Below are 18,105 nucleotides of genomic sequence, written 5' to 3' on the forward strand. Positions count from 1 at the left end.
AACACACACACACACACACACACACACACAACACAATGCTATTTACCTTAATAAATGAATTCGTTTTTGTTTTCTTTGGGTAAATACCCAGTAGTGGAATTATTGGATCATAGGGTAGTATCATGTCAACTGCAACAGTGAATGTTTTACTTTTTCCTTACCAATTTGAATACCTTTTTTTTCTTGTTCTGGTCTGATTGCTGTGGCTAGGACTTCCAATATTTTGTTGAATAAAAGTGGTGACAATGGACATATCTTTATCTTGTTCCTGACCTGAGAGAAAAATTCTCATTTTTGCTCCACTTAGTATGATGTTCACTGTGGGTTTTTCATATATGACATTTATTATGTTGAGATGTGTTCCCTCTAAACCTTTGTTTAAGAGTTTTTATCATGAATGGATGTTGTACTTTGTCAAATACTTTTTCTGCATCTATTTAGATAAATCATATAGTTCTTATCCTTTATCTTTTTAATATGATGTATCATGTTGGCTGATTTGAGAATACTGAACCACCTTTGCATTTCTGGATTAAATCACACTTGATCATGGTGAATGATTTCTTTAAATTTTTGTTGGATTCAGTTTGCTAATATTTTGTTGAAGATTTTTTCATCTGTGTTCACTAGAGATATTAGCTCATGGTCTTCTTTTTGTGTAGTGTCTTCCTGTGGTTTTGGTCACAAAATAACGTTGGCTTCACAGAATAAATTTAGAAGTTTTCCTTCCTCTTCCACTTTTTGGACTAGCTTGAGGAGAATAGATATTATACTTTATATTTTTTATACAATGTCCATGCATTTTGTATTTATATTTCTGCTATATTTATATTTATATGTGCACTATTCTTATATTTCCTAGTAATGAGTGGAATAAATTAGCAAATTAAAATAACTTACTTAAGTTTGACGTGTAATTGTATAGCTCTTGGATTCAACCCCGGTGTCCCCCAGACTTCACACCTACCTCCATTATGTTCATAAAATACTTTCTTTAGAAAAATCAGGATATTTAACAATAACAAATAATCAACAAGATCACAAGCCACCTTATGCTGTTAATTGACTACTTTTTCCTCACAGAGTTTAGATTGGTTAAAACAAGTGATGGAGACAATTATGAAGACAGTATTCTACTAAAGTGGGGAGTAGAGAGACAGGCCTTATTATGTTCATAAAATACTTTCTTTAGAAAAATCAGGATATTTAACAATAACAAATAATCAACAAGATCACAAGCCACCTTATGCTGTTAATTGACTACTTCTTCCCCACAGATTTTAGATTGGTTAAAACAAGTGAAGGAGACAATTATGAAGACAGTATTCTACTAAAGTGGGGAGTAGAGAGACAGCATTCCACTCTTTTATGTAACTCTTCCGAGTGAGCAATGGAAATTGCAAAATGCATTAGAAGAGTTGCATGTTTCAAGAAGAGTATTCCACTGATGCAGAAAAAAATGAATATAGAAGCACAAAGATTTTAAGATTAAGAATCTCAGAATTTTAACTTTCAACAAAGGGAATTTTCACCGTAGGGTCAATTTTTATTTTGATTGCTAAATCCAGTCACCATGTGTGTTTCAAGAGTTCAGTAAGTTACCAAAATGGGCAGCCTGGGTGGCTCAGCAGTTTAGCGCCGCCTTCAGCCCAGGGCGTGACCCTGGGTCCCGGGATCGAGTTCCCCACTAGGCTCCCTGCAAGGAGCCTGCTTTCTCCCTCTGCCTGTGTCTCTGCCTCTCTCTCTCTCTGTGTCTCTCATGAATAAATAATAAAATTTAATATCCAAATCCCGAATTTGGCTGGTCATTGCTGGACAGGCCGATGCTCACAAGAGGAGTTTTGATGGGCAAAGAATTTGAGTTTTATGCAGGAGGCCAGCACTTGAGGAGAAACCAGACCCTTGTCCAAAGCCCCAGCCAAAGTATCCTCCTGTCCGCAGGGATTTTTAAAGGTGTTTAGGGTAGCTAATCAGTGAAGGGAGTGCACAGTGAGTAACAATTCTCCATTAAAGCCAGGTTCCATGGTGCCAGCTACAGACACGAACTATTTTGGTGCTTGGGGTTGTGCAAGGGGATCCATTCTTGATTCATAATGTGCGGGAGTAGTCTGTTTTTTTCTGGAAAGGAGGACAAGGTCTACAGATCCATAAAGGGAGGTTAGTAAAACCATTTCTGTGGCCTAAAAACATTTGCCAAAGAATTGCTAGATCAACCTGAAAGCTGAAAGCAGTCAAACAGGCTTGCTGGCCTCTGTGGCCAAGGAAATTTTTGTCCTTCACTCGAGGCCAGTAGTCTTTCAAGGGACTCAGCTCAGCCAGTAAGAAGTGTATGAACTTGAATCAACTTAGCCTTTGAGACTAGTTGATGTGCTGTTACTAATATTGGATAATCTACTTTAGAAATGGTGTTAAAAGGTGGTTGGGTTTTTCTGGTTTTGTTTTGTTTTTTCAGATTTAAATTGGAAAAAAAACAAATTAGATATTGAGACTTTTTTTTTTAGATATTGAGACTTATACAGATGCTCTGTATTTATGAGCTAGATAGGAAAGGACATATTTGCAAGTCACTAGAAACACAGGGGGATGTGGCTCAAAGGGCAAGGATGTTGGAGTCAGAGAGCTTCCATTGTCTAGTCTAGGCATTGCACACTCAAGATTAGTTTATCTCTCTGCGTTTTTATCTGGTCTTCAAAAGAATGATTTTAAAAGATAAAATTTATAGGGAACCAAGCAGAGGGTCTGACATATACTTTACTTGCACATATTAACTATATTTATTTGTGATGCCATATACTAAGTACTGGACCACAAACATCCTGACCTAAGGAATGTGAATTGAGAAGTAAAGATATTTAAGTATCCAGGCATTGCAGTGTAGCCTGATGGTAATGGAAAAAAAAACACATGGTGCTAGAATAACACATGGGAATGGCACCAGATGTGCCACAGTGTGAGTAAAAATTCCCAGGAGGAGGCAATGTCTAGCTGGATGAAAGATGCACTTAGGTGAAGGGAGAGACAGGAAAGCTATCTTAAACTAGAGGAACTGCAAGTGGCCCAGAGGTAAGGCATACTGACTAGACTGCCACTTTCAGCCTCTAACAATAGATCCTAGGGGATGACAGATGCTGAGGCTGGAGCGAAAGGAAAGGTCAAGTTAATCAAGATTAGAACTAGGCCAAATCTTGAGCCATTCATCTTTTGCTTCACATAAGGTTAGGAAAGAGTGGTGATTAAGGTACCAATCAATGAGACGCTGCCTCAGCACTGGAGCAGCGTCCAGAAAGACCCTGTTGGTTGGAGGATTAACCCTTAGCAGCTAGGTCATAGAAAGTTCTAAAGGGCAAGGATCAGGGCAGCGTGATGCTCAGCATAATAGCTATTTCACGTTGCTGTGGGAAAACTGCAACATTTAAACAACCACAATAATCATCCTTGTATGTAACAGATAAATATCAATCTGGATTTAGGTTAAAAGACTGATAAATTAAATCACAGCTTAAATTCATCTTTACTTTGAACTAACTTTATTGTAATTTAATATTCTGCTCCTATTCTCTGTGTGTCGGTTCCACGGGATATATGCTTCAGCCATCAATAAATAATCCAGGTTTCAAACAACAACAACAATATCACATTACTTATTTACAAATTTAAATTAAATTTATGGTATTAAGTTCGTGATTCTGGCACCACACAGACAGTGTCATCCAGCTGAATTGACCCACAAATCACACACAATCACATTTGTATAGAACCTTGCCATTTTCAAAGTACTTTCATATCATCAAATGTAATCCTTAACAGCAATATGGTTAAGGAAATGGAGCAGCTATTCAATAATTTACAAACACTCTTCAAGTTAACTTTCTCTGGTGCCAATACCATTGGGAGCAAAAGGGGGAAGGTATTACCATCATCTCTACTTTGAAAATGAGGAACTTGAGATAGGTGAGATACAATGTATCTTGACAGCTAAAATGAGTTGGTATCTGTGGACTGAAATATCCAAAGAAATAAGTAGGTGCATAAAAATTTAAATTAAAGAACTATCACAAGTGTTCTCATTTCAGTCTTTATGGTTTTAAAAAAAAGCCTATAAATTACTTTCCTTCAAAGTCTCTAAAACATGTAAATTTTAGAAGCAGATTCTCATCTCCGAAGCTTCTTTTCAGTATGCAATTTATATAAGTAGTTAACAAAATTATAATTTGGTTTTAGAACCAGTAACTAAAATATGTCTTATTTAGTGAAACCTTGAAACTGGCATTCACAGAATGCTTTTGGTAAGATAAGAGGCAAGAACAAGGATTAAAATGAAAACAACAGTAGAATACGGGTAAAATCATCCTCACTTTTAGTAAAAGTGTTTCAAAATACTCTTTTTTTTAATAAATTTATTTTTTATTGGTGTTCAATTTGCCAACATATGGAATAACACCCAGTGCTCATCCCGTCAAGTGCCCCCCTCAGTGCCCATCACCCAGTCACCCCCACCCCCTGCCCACCTCCCCTTCCACCACCCCTAGTTCGTTTCCCAGAGTTAGGAGTGTCTCATGTTCTGTCTCCCTTTCTGATATTTCCCACTCATTTTTTTTCCTTTCCCCTTTATTCCCTTTCACTATTTTCAAAACACTCTTATAGTCTTTGTAAAAGTTACTACTACTATTGATTGTACTCAACAAATTTTGAAGTGGTCAGAGGATACAGATGATATGGCCTATGTACAGATAGTAGGGTCCGTTTATTATGATATGTGTAAAGGACTATTATATAAAGAGAATACAGTTTTATGGAAAATATTGGATTTCCAGTTAGAGAAAAATACCTTTAAAGTTAAAAAAATTAATAAGAAATTTCAGATACAGTAAGTATACCTGCCAGTAAAGTACCATTGGCAAGTTTCTTTGGAGGAGTTGGTGCCTACAATTTGTATATGTAATATATGTGATATGTTGAGATAAAGTAGAAATCATTCAAGGAAACAATAAAAAGATCAGGAGAGAGAAAAAGAATAAAGAAGAATAAACTCACTAATTAGTTAATAAGTAGAGCTTAAATGGTTACATTAAAAATTGTCAAATCAGCTTGTTTAATATTACATAAGACAGCAAGGAACTAAGGATATCTTTTTTTTTAAGGTATAAATACAAAGGTTGGCACTAAAATAAAAACACAAATCTTCCTAAATATCCCCCCCAAATATTTGTGAATTAAAGAGTAGAGAATATGCATTTTCTAGGGAAACATAGCAGACATAAAACAATACACAGAATTACAAAATATTATGATAGAGTTGAGATGAAACATATCAGTCATGCAAATAAATGTAAAAGGGCTTAATATAGCCATTGAAAAACATATTTTCCATCTGACTTACAAAGCAAGGTTCAACTATGCTCTGTACATTAGGAATAAATCTAAAACTATGTGAGTAGAAAGATTAATACTTAAGACATGGACAAGATGAGTGGCAAAAATATGAAGTATTGTTACTGATCTTGATATTAGATAAAGTAGTTAGTAGGGTAATCACTATAGGTTGAGCAGCTACTATGGATACATCAAACTTAATGCCCCAATGAGACAGAATGCAACCTCTCCTGTGTATTCATGTAACACTCACAGAAAATGGCCATGTACTTGGTCACAAAGGAAATATTGATTGGTTCTATGAATTCATAGATGAATTACAAGCAAAACTTAAATGTGAAAAATTTGAAAGTATTCCTAAAAGAACCAAAAGTAGACTTTAACAAATAGTAAAACATCCCTCCATCTTAGTTAGAATGAATCATATTAAGTAGATAACACTTCTCCCTATGTTGATTTATAGCTTTAATCCAATGTTTTTAAAATAAAGATTTGATGTCCAAGTAGATAAGATCATTCAAAAGTTCATATAGGTAAACAAATTGGCAAGAATAGGCAACAAAACACTGAAAAACAAAAACTGTTAAAACAGATAAACCCGATATTAAGACATATCACGAAGACTCTATACTTAAAACAGTGTGGTATTGATCCATGAACTAGTTTCAGTTGTATGAGACATGGATCTAATTTTACCTTTTTTTAAAAAAGGTTTTATTTATTTATTTGAGAGAGTGAGAGCCAGAGCATGAGTGGAGGAGAGGCAGAGGGAGAGGGGAAGGGCGAGGGGAAACAGAGAAGCAGACTCCCTGCTCAACAGGGAGCTGCATAGAAAGGGGGACATTCTTGCACTGTTGGTGGGAATGTGAACTGGTGCAGCCCCTCTGGGAAACCGTGTGGAGGTTCCTCAAAGAGTTAGAAAAAAAAAAAAAAAAGAGTTAGAAATAGATCTACCCTACGACCCAGCAATTGCACTGCTGGGGATTTACTCCAAAGACACAGATGCGGTGAAAAGCCAGGACACCTGCACCCCAATGTTCACAGCAGCAATGTCCACAATACCCACACTGTGGAAGGAGCCTCAGTCTCCTTTGACAGGTGATAGATAAAGAAGCTGTGGTCTATGTATACAATGGAATATTCCTCAGCCATCAGAAATGATGAATACGCACCATTTGCTTTGACATGGATGGAACTGGAGGGTATTATGCTGAGTGAAGTAAGTCAATTGGAGAAGGACTATCATTATATTGCTTCACTCATGTGGGGATTATAAAAAATAGTGAAAGGGATTAAAGGGGAAAGGAGAGAAAATGAGTGGGAAAAATCAGGGAGGGAGACAGAACATGAGAGACTCCTAATTCTGGGAAATGAACAAGGGGTGGTGGAAAGGGGGGTGGGTGGGGCGATGGGGTGACTGGGTGATGGGCACTGAGGGGGATACTTGATGGGATGAGCACTGGGTGTTATATTATATGTTGGCAAATCAAACTCCAATAAAAAAAATAAAAAAAAGAAAGAAGAAAGAAAAGAAAGAAAGAAAGAAAGAAAGAAAGAAAGAAAGAAACAGGGAACCCCATGTGGGACTTGATCTCAGGACCCTGGGATCATGACCTGAGCCAAAGGCAGACGATTAACTGGCTGAGCCACCCAGTCACCCTAATTTACTTTTTTATAAAAGGTTACCCAATTGTCTAAGCATCACCTATTTTAATACTCCATCACCCTTGTTCCTGTAATCTGAAATGTCGCCTTTAGTATATCATATATAAGACTGAATTCAAAATGTGTCAGAGATCTAAATGTCAGAAAGTGAAATAAAAAAAGCCCAAGAAAAATACATGAGTAAAGGTCTTTTTAAACTTGACTTAAAATCCAGAGGCAATAAAATTTTGATAAATATAAATATATAATTTATTTAATTGCATGGCCAAAAAAAAGATCTATAAACTAAGTCAAAATACAAGTGGCAAAGGGAGAAAATCCTTGCAAAATATTTCACCAAAAAATGGGAAATAAAGGTCGACAGCATGATGAAAACATGGGAAAACTCATCAATAGACAATTCACACAAAAAAGGAATTAAAATTGTTCTGAGGCATATGAAAAGTTGTTCAAACTCACAGTTAAAGAATGCAAACCAGCAAGTTGTTGAGACACCAATCTTTACATAGCAGATTGGCAAAAATTAAAAAAGTCACCATATATTCTGATGAATGCTAATGCTGTGGAGAAACAGGCATTCTTACACATTGTTGGTAGAAATACAACCTACTACAATCTGGGTGGGAACTTTGGAAACTATATATACACTCACCATTTGGCCCAGTGATCCCACTTCTAGAAGCAGATACTGAAGATCCATATGCATGTTGGACTGGTAGGTGGCAGATTTAATTTGCAAGGGAACTTAAATATTAGGCTTGTCTTGGGTGGCCTCAAGATGAGTGAATCTGCACACACCTGCCAGAGTCTTAAAAGTTTACATACCGACCTTAATGGGGTTTAGTCACATATACAATCTAGACAGTCTTTTTTTTTTTTTTTTTTTCAATCTAGACAGTCTTAATAACACATTACTCTATCAAGGCTAAGTCTTTGAAACAGATCCTACAGTAGGAATGTTGGGTAGAAAGCACATTACAAGGAAAGGGAAGGGGATGAAGAGCTTCCAATTCTCGGGTCTGGTTCCAGGATCAAACAGTGATAACACTCTCTCAATAATTCCTCCAACAGTGTACAAATGTCTATAACTGCAAAACATTTGAAACAGCCTGAATGTCCTACATATGAAAGTGATTGAGTGAATTATGGTACATTTACACAGTGGAGTATTATGCAGCTATAAAAATGAAGGAGATGGGATGCCTGGGTGGCTCAGTCAGTTAAGTGTTGATTCTTGATTTTGACTCAGGTCATGATCTCAGGGTCATATGATTGAGCCCTATGTTGGACTCCCCATTCAACATAGAGTCTGCTTGAGATTCTCTCTCTCTCCTCCACCTCTCTTTTTGCCCCTACCCGTGTTCACACTTGCATGCACTCTCTCTCTCTCTAAATAAGTAAGTAAAACCTTTAAAAAAAAAAATGAAGGAGAAAGATTAGGACCTTCCATGAGTGATTTTTAGTGTATATTTTTAAATGAAAAAAAATCAAAGTGCAAAATCATATCTATAATGTTTACTTTCAAGTCAGAAAAAGTGCATATATGATAATATATGTATGCAAAAAAGAAAGAAAGAAAAAATAAATATCAAGGAAAAAAGTAGGAAAACCAAGAAACTAAAGAAGTATGTATGTTAATTACAGGGCATAGGCTAGAATGGGACAGAAGGAACCGGGAAAGCGAAACAGGTTATAAGATACAGGAAGAATGATGCTTCTGTGATCATGCATTTCTGTATATTTTTACTTTTCAAACTAGGAAAGCTTTGCATACCCCCAAAATAAATCAGTTAAAATCAACCGGAGAGTGGGTGGAAGATAAACTGGAATACTAATGTCAATAAATAATCTTAAACATATTACTGATGCATATATTTGCATGTCTGGCAAAACCTCACTAGATGGTGTGGAATAAATAAAGTTAATTCTAGAAACAAGATTTAGACAGAAATGCAAAATAACTATACACAAATACTGTACTCTAATTGGTAGATTTGTTTTGCACAGGAATATGTGTTAACTATTATGAAACTATGTGTATTCTAGGTTTGAACAAAAACATAAATAGATTGCGTAAAACTTATTACCCAAGAAAGAATTTACAAATAAGGAAAGGGAAAAGACTAGAATGAACCTTTTGGTGTTGCATTAGAATTAGAATTGTGAGAATGATATAGGTATAGATACAGGCATAGAAATAGTAAAAATACGTGTATAAATAGATTAAATGTGTGTATTTCTACATGGATAATACATGTATTTTCTAGCTATGTCCTTTGGGAGTGTATAGAAACAATGGCATAGCAGTGGTAAAGAGTATACTCAAGAGTTTTGGTTTCTAAATATCACTATTACGTAAAAGATTGGAAAATTCCTTGGAAAAATGGACTGATTCCGGTTGGGCAGAAAAAAGTACAATATATGAATCTAAACATATTGTCCCAGAAAGTAAGAAAGTATTTAAAAAAGGATGGAGCCATGTTGAGATTACACAAAAGCCAGTGGCTAGGTCTGGGGCAATTTAAGCAAAATTTAAAAAAAAAGTATAGTAGTGGATTAAAACCCATTGAATAAATTAAATATTAATGAGTCTATACTGAATTTAATTAATAAATGAGGATAAATGAACAGCACTGCTTACATTAGAATTTGAGCTAACAGACATAGAAGGAACACAGGAAGTTATCTCTAAGCAAACGTGTGATGAGAGAAAATATATGTCTACAGCTTTAAAGTTTTTTCTCCAATATACTTGTTGACTATAAAAGGAAAAGTTGTCATTCATAGGGGAGAAACCTGATTTTTACTATTAATCTTAAATAAATGATCAAAGGTAACATCATAAAAAAGCAATTCCAGTATCATGTATTCCACGTATAGCGTCACCCTATGGCATTTAAGCCCAAAACACTTTACTTGTATTTAAGTATAAGACAACATCAGATTAACCTAGATAGGTAGACATTGTGCAAAATAACTAGTCAGTGCACTTCAAAGGCATCAAGGTTATCAACGCGAAGGAGACTGTCCCAGAAGAGACCAAAGGGACGCAACAATCTAGGGAAGGAAAATATGACGCAATAATTTTATATGGTAAATACAGGTCCTTTTTAGATTTACAAAGCTAAAGAAAATAAAAATGAACTGATGACGTGACTGCTATTAACATACCAGGGAGAGGGAAAAAGGGACAGCTTTATAGTGAATCATTCAGTATAGCACTTCTGCAAAATAAACACCAGACGGTCAAACCCAGTGAAGGAAATTACAGCAACAGAACCGATTACGTGGATTTTTCACCCTTAAAAGAATGTTTCAGCTATAGTATAAGCTTTAAATTTAAAAATGGGTTTGCCATAGGATCACCAAATGTCTGTAATAAACTGTTTACACACAAGAAATTAAACATTGTAAAACACTTCTGAAGAAAAATGGATTAGTTGATTAAAGTTGTGCTCATCTCGGGGCGCCTGGGTGGCAGAGTTGGTTAAGCGTCTGCCTTCAGCTCAGGTCATGATCATAGAGTTCCAGGATCAAGTCCTACGTCTGGCTCTGCTTAGTGGGGCGTCTGCTTTGCCTTCTGCCTCTCCCCCACTCATGCTAACTCTTTCTCTCCTACGATTCGAAATAAATAAGATCTTTAAAAAGAAAGAAAGAAAGTTACATGCATCTCACTGGAATATTTGTTTTCAGCACAGTGTTTGTTTCCCTAACTCCTTGACATAGAACTGAAGATCACATTTGCCATGCAGTATCTTTAATTCATGGCTTTGTATTTCTTCTTCTTTTTTCTATTATCATTACTATTCCCTTGGTTTACACTCTCCTCCTCCTTGGCTTCGACTGTCATACTTTCCTGAAAGTTAATTTCTCTTCCTCAGAATGTCTTCATTACCTGAGTCAACTCTCCAAATATTGATCACTTGAAAACAAGTCATTTCATGCAATTGTCAGTAACTCAATATTGCATTACCTGGATAGTATGGTCTCAGACTTTTATACCCTTTTTCTCCCTATGATTACTGTAACATTACAACCATATCTAATGATTCACTAGTTCCTATATATACATCATATTCCTTGTGAAAGTGGGTATATTTAATGGTTGAGAGTGTGGGCATAGCTCTAGACAGAGGATATCTTAGTCTAAATCTTGCTTTGTCACCTATTAGCTGTGCGATGTTAGATGCTCTTTTTATGTCTTCATTTCTATATCTGTAAAATAGCAGTAAGTATGGCATCTACATGGTTGGCTTTTAAAAGGGTTAATTAAGAATTTAGGGACTCACATGGAATAGAGCAACAGCTCCATAAATGTTAGCTCTGATATGATGATGAAAATGTTACGGACGCTGAAGCAGAAGTAAACCTCAATATTTTTGTAATGTGTGTTTTCTTTCCCAGAAACACCATATTTTCCACTCTAGTTCTCTGCTTGGCAAACTCTAAGTCATATTTCATGACATGGGCAAAATTTCACATTATAAAACAAGTCTTGTCCGAGTTCACAAATAGCTATTATAGAGCATATCCTATGATACTGTGTGTATTTACTGGTATGTTATTGCATATAATATTAATATCATACAAACCCATGCATGTCTCTATAAAGTGATCAGAATAATATTTCCTACAGCATAAGATTTTATGACTGTAAAGTGAAATATCTCTGTAAATGTCTTCTTGAAGTGCCTGGCACATCATGAGCAAAATCCAAGTGTTATTTGTGGTTGCTATATATATATATTGGAGTCGGGACTGTGTTTTACTTTTGATGACATCTCCTATATCCACCACATACAACACTTATTTTTTTTTATAAATTAATTTTTATTGGTGTTCAATTTACCAACATACAGAATAACACCCAGTGCTCATCCCGTCAAGTGTCCCCCTCCGTGCCCGTCACCCATTCACCCCCTACCCCCCACCCTCCTCCCCTTCCACCACCCCTAGTTCATTTCCCAGAGTTAGAAGTCTTTATGTTCTGTGTCCCTTTCTGATATCTCCCACACATTTCTTCTCCCTTCCCTTATATTCCCCTTCACTATTATTCATATTCCCCAAATGAATGAGAACATACACTGTTTGTCCTTCTCCGATTGACTTACTTCACTCAGCATAATACCCTCCAGTTCCATCCACGTTGAAGCAAATGGTGGGTATTTGTCATTTCTAATGGCTGAGTAATATTCCATTGTATACATAAACCACATCTTCTTTATCCATTCATCTTTCGATGGGCACCGAGGCTCCTTCCACAGTTTGGCTATTGTGGACATGGCTGCTAGAAACATCGGGGTGCAGGTGCCCCGGCGTTTCATTGCATCTGAATCTTCGGGGTAAATCCCTAACAGTGCAATTGCTGGGTCGTAGGGCAGGTCTATTTTTAATTCTTTGAGGAACCTCCACACAGTTTTCCAGAGTGGCTGCACCAGGTCACATTCCCACCAACAGTGTAAGAGGGTTCCCTTTTCTCCGCATCCTCTCCAACATTTGTTGTTTCCTGCCTTGTTAATTTTCCCCATTCTCACTGGTGTGAGGTGGGATCTCATTGTGGTTTTGATTTGTATTTCCCTGATGGCAAGTGATGCAGAGCATTTTCTCATGTGCATGTTGGCCATGTCTATGTCTTCCTCTGTGAGATTTCTCTTCATGTCTTTTGCCCATTTCATGATTGGATTGTTTGTTTCTTTGGTGTTGAGTTTAATAAGTTCTTTATAGATTTTGGAAACTAGCCCTTTATCTGATATGTTATTTGCAAATATCTTCTCCCATTCTGTAGGTTGTCTTTGAGTTTTGTTGACTGTATCCTTTGCTGTGCAAAAGCTTCTTATCTTGATGAAGTCCCAATAGTTCATTTTTGCTTTTGTTTCTTTTGCTTTCGTGGATGTATCTTGCAAGAAGTTACTGTGGCCAAGTTCAAAAAGGGTGTTGCCTGTGTTCTCCTCTAGGATTTTGATGGAGTCTTGTCTCACATTTAAATCTTTCATCCATTTTGAGTTTATCTTTGTGTATGGTGCAAGAGAGTGGTCTAGTTTCATTCTTCTGCATGTGGATGACCAATTTTCCCAGCACCATTTATTGAAGAGACTGTCTTTCTTCCAGTGGATCGTCTTTCCTCCTTTGTCGAATATTAGTTGACCATAAAGTTCAGGGTCCATTTCTGGATTCTCTATTCTGTTCCATTGGTCTATGTGTCTGTTTTTGTGCCAGTACCACACTGTCTTGATGACCACAGCTTTGTAGTACAACCTGAAATCTGGCATTGTGATGCCCCCAGCTATGGTTTTCTTTTTTAAAATTCCCCTGGCTATTCGGGGTCTTTTCTGATTCCACACAAATCTTAAAATAATTTGTTCTAAGTCTCTGAAGAAAGTCCATGGTATTTTGATAGGGATTGCATTGAACGTGTAAATTGCCCTGGGTAGCATTGACATTTTCACAATATTAATTCTGCCAATCCATGAGCATGGAATATTTTTCCATCTCTTTGTGTCTTCCTCAATTTCTTTCAGAAGTGTTCTATAGTTTTTAGGGTATAGATCCTTTACCTCTTTGGTTAGGTTTATTCCTAGGTATCTTATGCTTTTGGGTGCAATTGTAAATGGGATTGACTCCTTAATTTCTCTTTCTTCAGTCTCATTGTTAGTGTATAGGAATGCCATTGACTTCTGGGCATTGATTTTGTATCCTGCCACGCTACCAAATTGCTGTATGAGTTCTAGCAATCTTGGGGTGGAGGCTTTTGGGTTTTCTATGTAGAGTATCATGTCATCGGCGAAGAGGGAGAGTTTGACTTCTTCTTTGCCAATTTGAATGCCTTTAATGTCTTTTTGTTGTCTGATTGCTGAGGCTAGGACTTCCAATACTATATTGAATAGCAGTGGTGAGAGTGGACATCCCTGTCTGGTTCCTGATCTTAGGGGAAAGGCTCCCAGTGCTTCCCCATTGAGAATGATATTTGCTGTGGGCTTTTCGGAGATGGCTTTTAAGATATCGAGGAAAGTTCCCTCTATCCCTACACTCTGAAGAGTTTTGATCAGGAATGGATGCTGTATTTTGTCAAATGCTTTCTCTGCATCTAATGAGAGGATCATATGGTTCTTGGTCATACGACACTTATTAATACGATTTCACTCATCTATAGAGTGTAAAAAAAAAAAAAAAGGCAAACTCAAAGAAACAGAGAATAGAATGTAGTTACCAGGGCCTGAGGGTAGATGAGGAGGGGAGGTGTTGGTCAAAGCGTACAAGCTCTCAGTTATAAGATGAATATTCTGGAGACCTAATGTCATGGTGTCTATAACTAATAGTGCACCTTATACATGAAATAGGCTAAGAGAGTAGATGTCAAGTGTTTTTCACCACACACACGTGCTTACACACAAAATATAACTCTGTATGGTGAAGGATATGCTAATTATCTTGATTTCAGTAAGCATTTTACAATATATACAGGTATCAAAACATCATTTGTTGCATCTTAAAAAACATACAATTTTTATATGCCAGTCATATTTCAAGCTGGAGAAAAAAACATTCATTAACTTATGAATAAGTGCTCCAAATTAGCAAGATTCAAATTAAAACAAATCGGGGTGCCTGGGTGGCTCAGTCCATTGGCCATCTGTCTTTGGCTCAGGTCATGATCCCAGGGTCCCGGGATCGAGTCCCACATTGGGCTCTCTGCTCAGCGAGGAGCCTGCTTCTCCCTCTCCTTCTGCCTGCCTCTCTTACCTGTTTATTCTCTCTCTGTCATAAATAAATAAAATATTCTTTTTAAATTTAAACAAATTAAGACCTTTTTTTTTGTATTTATAACTCCTTAAAACAGGATGTAGAAATATTGAAGACATTGTAGTTGAAATGAGTAACACTTTTAAATTAGACCATGAGTTATAACAAAATTGTGCCCCAAGAAAGTGTCAATTAGTCCACAGTCCAGTGTCACTATCATAAGGTAGTCTTCCCGTGTAGCTCTTCAAAATACAATTCCAAATACTTGAAAGCTCTAAATACAAAGCGCTAGTCAGACCCTAAACTAATAGTAACCAACTCATACCTCATAAGCAGAATCACTGAATTCTGTGACCTTTGAGTAATCCTTACTGAGGACACTAAATGAGGCCAAGAGCGTTCTTTCCCTACACAAATGTCTATTGTCTGTCAACTCTGTGCAGAGCGTTGTGCTGGCCATTGGTACCCCCGGCTAACAAAAATTAAACATGATCTTTGCTCACAAGGAGACCTAAGCCTATAAGGAAGACAAACATTCAATAAGATTAGCTCCTACTTCTTCAACTATTCGTTTTTGTTGGTTTGTCTGTTTTGGATTTTTTTTTTCCTAACTTCTAAACTATTTCTTAAATGGGAACATTAAAAAACGAGATATTGGTAGAAGGTGTATTACTCTCTGTCCTTTATTATCTTTTAGTTGCCTCCCCATGTTCTATTTCATGCCAATACCACTTAGCCAAGTACAGAGTTTTCAGAAAGCCCCACAGCCAGCCTTCTAAGATGTCCTGTGATTCCTGAAAATGGACTGTTAGGTGCCTTAGTGATGCTGTCGGTGTGTTAAGTTTTTGATGACCTCTTACTGAACCGAGAGCAACAGGACTGATTTTAAAATGAAATTTAAGCCTTCAAACACTACAGGTTAACCAGTGGCCTTTACGTAACTTGTCACTGTGTAAAAACATGGCATTCGATAAAGTCAAGTCACTCCCTGTGGTCTTATAATGGTTCAGCCTGAATTTCCCGGGGGGTCTGTTTCCGGCTAATGCAGACCACTGCTGCAGAGAGGGCTCGTCTTCACTCGTGGCTACCCCCGTTGTCCATACATGGTCTCTCACCGCTAAGAAAGACAGTGTGTTCTCAAGAGTTCAATGTTCCTAAAATGAAGACATAAGAGCCAGTCACAGCATCTTAAATGATCTCACTTTACCTCCTGTCAAGGTTTAAACGGGGAACACAGTAAATATTGGAGAGACCATCTTCACAGTCAGGATAGAAGCATCCCCCCAGCGTGCACTTAATGCTCACCAGAGGTGATCACAGTGCAAAACTCAACCCTGGATTTAGAAAAGGAAGTGCCCACCGCTCTCTATGTGCATGCATCTATCTTCCACATCTCACCATTAAAACTTCTGCTTTGGATTTATCGAAGACCACTGTTAAAAATGTTACAGCACATATCACCCAACAGATGGAGAGAAAAGATCCCCCTAGAGTTTTAAAATAACACTAAGACAGGGAAGCAAAAAACAAAGCCATAGATTTGGTGGGCAGCCCTCATAGATCGCTCAATTTGAGGACGGTGTTTACCACTTTGTATTTCAACCCCTGGGAGGTGGCTTCTATTCACTCTGCCTTATCCCAAGTCTAGGAAGTTTTAACTTGATCCAGCTTGAATTTCCTAGTCCTCTGTGTTCACATGGCTCTTCTGGATTTCACTTCAGGAAAAGAGAGATAAGAAACAGACTTCTGGCATCCATCCCTGACAGCATAGAATAAGATTAGCTAGCTGTTAGCTTAAATAGCCAAGTACTTCTACCTGAGAAAGCTATTGCAAATGTGACTCCATCAAATCCTCCCCAAAACGTCAAGTACTCATTTGGGCCCATTTTACAGAGAAAGAAGGCTTGAGGAGGTTAAGTGAATACAGAAACAGTATTTAAATTTGGGCTTAATTCCACATCTCCTGGTCTTTATACCGTATCACATACTTATGATAGTTGAAGTTCTGAACAGTTGGCATTTTTTCTAAGCAATAAGATATATTGATGTTAATCTGTGTATTTCTAAAGTACAATTACAACATTTGCTAACCTACATCCTAAGGTGAGCAAGTTTTATGAAAAATCCAAGTGTATCTCTCTTTATTAGAGCATATGCAAATAAATTTGTGGGGGGGGAGGGGGATTACATATTTTGCATTAGGCATGAGAGCTTCTCAGAGATTTAGTTCAATTTCTTATTTGGCAGATGAACAAAATGGAGCTCAAGTTAAGTAATTTATAGTTTATTCAACTAATAGGAATAATTGGCACCTTTATCTAGGTCTCCATAGCTCTGTTTTGTTTCTACTATAGTTGAGACTTTTTATAATCTAATGCAGTGTTCAAAGAGGGTATTATTAACCTTGTACACCCAGAGAAATACACCTAGAGTGAGAAATAGAGCTTTGTCTTTGCAAGTAAGCAACTTAGTGTCATATGGCAAGTAAGTGGCAAGGAGAGAGGGCTTAAACCTTAGTCCCCTCCCTCCTTCTCAAGGGTTTTTGTCCAATATGCTAGACTGGTGCTTAATCTTCTCCTTTCATGAGTCTGCATATGGCTTCAGTTTTAGCATTAAAAAGAAAGAAAAAGAGCTACATCTTATAACAACTAATGTCAATATGTCAGATAAAATAGGACCCCTCAATGCAACCACATTTAGGAAAAGATACTCCTGTGAGATTAAGTCGCATGTTTTGTTTTTGATGTAGGTGTATGGCTGAATGACACGGTGTTTCCATCAATTCACTTTTTTTTTTCACCACCACAAAAATAAATATTTCCAGAAATGAAATACGTAGGAATAGCTAACGTATTTACATATAAAGTATTTACATAATAATCTAATAAATATTTATTATTAATTATTATTATTATTATTATTATTATTATTATATCTGACTATCTTAACACAACTTCTTGAAAGTGGTCTTCAGTTAGATATAAACATTGGGAATCAGAGAAGGTAATAGCTACATGTGACAGAACAGGGATTTACACACAGATCCCTCTGAGGACTGACTTTTCTGTTACATTACACACCAATTAAGGAGGGCACGTGATGTGACCCTTAAAACATGTGAACCCTAACATATGAACCCTAAAACTCTCAAGAAAAAGGAGGCGATAATATTAGAATTTGAATATCTTCTCCCCCACCCACAAATGGAAGCCCATACTTGAGTGTGTAGACGATGGAAAAAAGATTTGGGTTATTGTAGATCACAACTGCAGGAAAACAATGCAAGTGAAAAAAGAAAAGAAAAGAAAAAAAAAGAAAGAAAAGAAA

Source organism: Nyctereutes procyonoides, unplaced genomic scaffold (assembly GCF_905146905.1).
Source record: "Nyctereutes procyonoides isolate TBG_1078 unplaced genomic scaffold, NYPRO_anot_genome, whole genome shotgun sequence".
Lineage (NCBI taxonomy): Eukaryota > Metazoa > Chordata > Mammalia > Carnivora > Canidae > Nyctereutes > Nyctereutes procyonoides.